General features: G+C 56.1%; 2 non-coding genes and 1 pseudogene across 2 annotated transcripts; all 3 read right to left on the reverse strand.

The window, feature by feature from the left end:
• The window catches only part of LOC144413485 (large subunit ribosomal RNA), a 3695-nt pseudogene extending 3491 nt beyond the window's left edge, over positions 1-204 (reverse strand).
• Positions 205-492: 288 nt separating this feature from the next.
• On the reverse strand, positions 493-646 carry LOC144413120 (5.8S ribosomal RNA). Its single transcript, XR_013469157.1, has one exon. It is a non-coding gene; the product is annotated as a 5.8S ribosomal RNA (ribosomal RNA).
• A 298-nt stretch (positions 647-944) lies between these two features.
• Positions 945-2754, reverse strand: LOC144413297 (small subunit ribosomal RNA). Its single transcript, XR_013469331.1, has one exon. It is a non-coding gene; the product is annotated as a small subunit ribosomal RNA (ribosomal RNA).
• Between the last annotated feature and the right edge of the window lie 2246 nt (positions 2755-5000).

Genomic DNA, 5000 nt, shown 5'->3' on the forward strand with positions numbered 1-5000 from the left:
TCGATCAGAAGGACACCGGCGCTCGCCGTCAGCCGCACTGGGACTTCCGTACGTCACAACTCGGCGCGCTCGAAAAGCGCGCAGATTCGACGCTGGACTCTTCCCGGTTCACTCGCCGTTACTCAGGGAATCCCTGTTGGTTTCTTTTCCTCCGCTTAATAATATGCTTAAATTCAGCGGGTGCTCTCGCCTGAACTCAGGTCGTATGTGTCAAGCGGGCCGCTTCTTACACGGCCCGCTGGCATCGCGAGTCGTCGCCGCCGGCGCCGACCGAGCGCGTACCGTCGCCGCCTTGGCCCACGGTCGGTCTTGATCTCGTGACCGGACCGACCGACCTGGACCCGCCCCTCGAACGTAGTTGAACACGTCGAGGGGCCGGCGGTGTACGGGACACGCGGTCGCGCCGAGAAAGCTCGGCGACCGCTTCAACTTGAGGCGACGCCCGGCCGTCTTCGCAGAGGCCAGGCGACGGCCCTCGGGTGAGGAAGAACGCGACCCTGAGGCAGACGCGGTCCCGGGATTGACCCGAGACCGCAATTCGCGTTCAGAAGGTCGACGTTCAATGTGTTCTGCAATTCACATTACTTCTCGCACTTGGCTGCGTCCTTCATCGACTCGCGAGCCGAGTGATCCACCGTTAAGAGTCGTCCTCGACGTTTCGCCCGGCGCCGAAGCGCGCGGACGTCACACTGTGGGATCGACCACAAAACCACCACCGACAACAACTGCACAAAAACACCAACAAACGGCGCCGAGCGACCGCCGGGCTGGGCCGGCGGCACATCGAGCGCGGTGCCCAGAAGCCACCATCGCACTCGGCTGCCTTGCTATGCCAACGTGTTACGCGTGTCGCACGGGGCGGAACCCCGATTGACGGCCGCCCTCTCGGCGGCACCCAAAGACAATTCAGTGCGCGGTCGGCCGGGGCCTACCACCACCTTCGGTAATGATCCTTCCGCAGGTTCACCTACGGAAACCTTGTTACGACTTTTACTTCCTCTAAATGATCAAGTTTGATCGTCTTCTCGACACGCCGACGCGGCCGTTGCCAACCGCGACGGGGCCGATCCAAGGATCTCACTAAACCATTCAATCGGTAGTAGCGACGGGCGGTGTGTACAAAGGGCAGGGACGTAATCAACGCAAGTTGATGACTTGCGCTTACTGGGAATTCCTCGTTCAAGGGAAACAATTGCAAGTCCCTATCCCAATCACGAATGAGGTTCAACGGGTTACCCGGACCTTTCGGCCTAGGTTAGACACTCGCTGCTTCACTCAGTGTAGCGCGCGTGCGGCCCCGGACATCTAAGGGCATCACAGACCTGTTATTGCTCAATCTCGTGTGGCTAAACGCCACTAGTCCCTCTAAGAAGTTAGACGCCGACCGAGAAGGTCGCGTAACTATTTAGCATGCCAGAGTCTCGTTCGTTATCGGAATTAACCAGACAAATCGCTCCACCAACTAAGAACGGCCATGCACCACCACCCACAGAATCAAGAAAGAGCTCTCAATCTGTCAATCCTACCTGTGTCCGGGCCGGGTGAGTTTCCCCGTGTTGAGTCAAATTAAGCCGCAGGCTCCACTCCTGGTGGTGCCCTTCCGTCAATTCCTTTAAGTTTCAGCTTTGCAACCATACTTCCCCCGGAACCCAAAGACTTTGGTTTCCCGGAAGCTGCCGGAAAGGTCGTCATGGTAACGCCTCCCGATCGCTAGTTGGCATCGTTTATAGTCAGAACTAGGACGGTATCTGATCGTCTTCGAACCTCTGACTTTCGCTCTTGATTAAAGAAAACATTCTTGGCGAATGCTTTCGCAGTAGTTCGTCTTCCGCCGATCCAAGAATTTCACCTCTAACGGCAGAGTACGGACGCCCCCGTCTGTCCCTCTTAATCATTACCTCGTGCTCCGAAAACCAACAAAATAGAACCGAGGTCCTATTCCATTATTCCATGCAACACTATGCAGGCGAACAGCCTGCTTTGAACACTCTAATTTTTTCAAAGTAAACTTATCGGCCACCGCCGACACTCAGTCAAGAGCACCGACGGAGAACCGAAGGTGAGGCGAACGCAACCAGTGACACGCCTTGCGACGGACCGGCGGCGCTCGCCCAAAATCCAACTACGAGCTTTTCAACCGCAACAACTTTAGCATACACTGTTGGAGCTGGAATTACCGCGGCTGCTGGCACCAGACTTGCCCTCCAATGGATACTCGTTAAGAGTTTTAGGATGTACTCATTCCAATTACAGGGCCTCGTTAGAGTCCTGTATTGTTATTTTTCGTCACTACCTCCCCGTGTCGGGAATGGGTAATTTGCGCGCCTGCTGCCTTCCTTGGATGTGGTAGCCGTTTCTCAGGCTCCCTCTCCGGAATCGAACCCTGATTCCCCGTTACCCGTTATCACAAAGGTAGGCACGTAGCGTACCTTCGACAGTTGATAGGGCAGACACTTGAATGATACGTCGTCGGTGCAGAGACCGTACGATCCGCGTGGTTATCCAGAGTCATCAAACGTCACAGGACGAACCCGGTCGGTTTTGATCTGATAAAAGCGCGCCTCCCGAAGTCGGCGCTTAATGCATGTATTAGCTCTAGAATTACCACAGTTATCCACTTCGCTTACGAGACCAAATAAACCAAGACTGATTTAATGAGCCATTCGCAGTTTCGCTTTACGAGAACTCGTACTTGCACCTGCATGGCTTAATCTTTGAGACAAGCATATCACTACTGGCAGGATCAACCAGATAGCTGCGACAGCTGCGCTCGGCCCTTGCTGGGCCGCCCGGCGCGTGCTCGTCGCATTCGTTTAAGACCGAGGCGATCGCCTGCGGCCGTACTCAGCTTCGACAGTCGCTGGCCGCGACGTCCACGCTCTCGCCGGCAGTGCCAGGCGGAGCGATTTGCGTTTTTTCTTTGCTCGCCCTCTCTCGGGCTCGATCCATTCAGTTTCGCACAAACAAGAGCTCTGCCGGCCGCCTGCAGCGGTGCCTAAAACCCGGGCATAACAATGCGACCGTTCTGCTAGGCCGACAAGCGCTCAAGCCAGACGCTCGATCGAACGCCCCCTACATATTAGTCGAGACAACGGCTCGCTCATTAGCATCGCGTTTGTACTTTAACTTTTTTTGGCTCGGCTTCTTTCGACGCCGATGCCGGCGACGCAGCACTCTCTCGCCCGCCAGCCACCGAGAAAAGGGTGCGCTCCGACCGGCCCCGCACCGCTCTTTCTTGGCTCATTCGAGTTTACTGTCTTTCGCTCTGACATGCCTTACCTAGGGTTAGGCTAGTATGCTTGCACGTTTGTACTTTAACTTTTTTCGGCTCGGCTTCTTTCGACGCCGATGCCGGCGACGCAGCACTCTCTCGCCCGCCAGCCACCGAGAAAAGGGTGCGCTCCGACCGGCCCCGCACCGCTCTTTCTTGGCTCATTCGAAATTACTGTCTTTCGCTCTGACATGCCTTACCTAGGGTTAGGTTAGTATGCTTGCACGTTTGTACTTTAACTTTTTCCGGCTCGGCTTCTTTCGACGCCGATGCCGGCGACGCAGCACTCTCTCGCCCGCCAGCCACCGAGAAAAGGGTGCGCTCCGACCGGCCCCGCACCGCTCTTTCTTGGCTCATTCGAAATTACTGTCTTTCGCTCTGACATGCCTTACCTAGGGTTAGGTTAGTATGCTTGCACGTTTGTACTTTAACTTTTTCCGGCTCGGCTTCTTTCGACGCCGATGCCGGCGACGCAGCACTCTCTCGCCCGCCAGCCACCGAGAAAAGGGTGCGCTCCGACCGGCCCCGCACCGCTCTTTCTTGGCTCATTCGAAATTACTGTCTTTCGCTCTGACATGCCTTACCTAGGGTTAGGTTAGTATGCTTGCACGTTTGTACTTTAACTTTTTTCGGCTCGGCTTCTTTCGACGCCGATGCCGGCGACGCAGCACTCTCTCGCCCGCCAGCCACCGAGAAAAGGGTGCGCTCCGACCGGCCCCGCACCGCTCTTTCTTGGCTCATTCGAAATTACTGTCTTTCGCTCTGACATGCCTTACCTAGGGTTAGGCTATTATGCTTGCACGTTTGTACTTTAACTTTTTTCGGCTCGGCTTCTTTCGACGCCGATGCCGGCGACGCAGCACTCTCTCGCCCGCCAGCCACCGAGAAAAGGGTGCGCTCCGACCGGCCCCGCACCGCTCTTTCTTGGCTCATTCGAAATTACTGTCTTTCGCTCTGACATGCCTTACCTAGGGTTAGGTTAGTATGCTTGCACGTTTGTACTTTAACTTTTTTCGGCTCGGCTTCTTTCGACGCCGATGCCGGCGACGCAGCACTCTCTCGCCCGCCAGCCACCGAGAAAAGGGTGCGCTCCGACCGGCCCCGCACCGCTCTTTCTTGGCTCATTCGAGTTTACTGTCTTTCGCTCTGACATGCCTTACCTAGGGTTAGGCTAGTATGCTTGCACGTTTGTACTTTAACTTTTTTCGGCTCGGCTTCTTTCGACGCCGATGCCGGCGACGCAGCACTCTCTCGCCCGCCAGCCACCGAGAAAAGGGTGCGCTCCGACCGGCCCCGCACCGCTCTTTCTTGGCTCATTCGAAATTACTGTCTTTCGCTCTGACATGCCTTACCTAGGGTTAGGTTAGTATGCTTGCACGTTTGTACTTTAACTTTTTTCGGCTCGGCTTCTTTCGACGCCGATGCCGGCGACGCAGCACTCTCTCGCCCGCCAGCCACCGAGAAAAGGGTGCGCTCCGACCGGCCCCGCACCGCTCTTTCTTGGCTCATTCGAGTTTACTGTCTTTCGCTCTGACATGCCTTACCTAGGGTTAGGCTAGTATGCTTGCACGTTTGTACTTTAACTTTTTTCGGCTCGGCTTCTTTCGACGCCGATGCCGACGACGCAGCACTCTCTCGCCCGCCAGCCACCGAGAAAAGGGTGCGCTCCGACCGGCCCCGCACCGCTCTTTCTTGGCTCATTCGAAATTACTGTCTTTCGCTCTGACAT

The sequence above is a fragment of the Styela clava genome, chromosome 15, assembly GCF_964204865.1.
Source record: "Styela clava chromosome 15, kaStyClav1.hap1.2, whole genome shotgun sequence".
In the NCBI taxonomy this organism is placed as follows: domain Eukaryota; kingdom Metazoa; phylum Chordata; class Ascidiacea; order Stolidobranchia; family Styelidae; genus Styela; species Styela clava.